This window comes from Penaeus monodon, chromosome 28 (assembly GCF_015228065.2).
Source record: "Penaeus monodon isolate SGIC_2016 chromosome 28, NSTDA_Pmon_1, whole genome shotgun sequence".
Taxonomy (NCBI): Eukaryota; Metazoa; Arthropoda; class Malacostraca; order Decapoda; family Penaeidae; genus Penaeus; species Penaeus monodon.
In genome coordinates, this window is record NC_051413.1 from 33,913,284 (window position 1) to 33,913,669 (window position 386).

At 35.0% G+C, this 386-nt stretch overlaps 1 protein-coding gene across 1 annotated transcript in view; it reads left to right on the top strand.

Annotated features, from left to right (window-relative positions):
- Positions 1 to 386, top strand: part of LOC119591530 (sepiapterin reductase-like) — a gene marked incomplete in the record, with an annotated part of 9,837 nt that overhangs the window by 6,444 nt on the left and 3,007 nt on the right.

Sequence of the window (386 nt, forward strand, 5' to 3'; positions counted from 1 at the left end):
TATAGGAGGGGGGGGGGGGTGACGTGCAAGTAGTAAACTTGAGGCGTGCAAGATTAATCGTACCTTCATTTCATTTTATTTTACATACTAGTTCATTATCAAACAAATTCACTCTTTCGGGGAACAAGATGGGATCATCCTAATGTTTTTTTTTCCGAATGTAAACCTTGAAGGGATTGCTAAAGTGCGATTCATATTTCGCATCACGGAAAATAAAGTTTCCTTGATCCGAAATATGAATCTAGTTTTGCAATCCTTTTCAGATCTACATTCGGAAAAATAACATTAAAATGAACCCATCTTGTTCCCGAAATAGTGAATTTGTTTGATAATGAACTAGTACCTAAAAAAGAGGAAAAATCTGTTACTTATGAAAGAGAGATGAT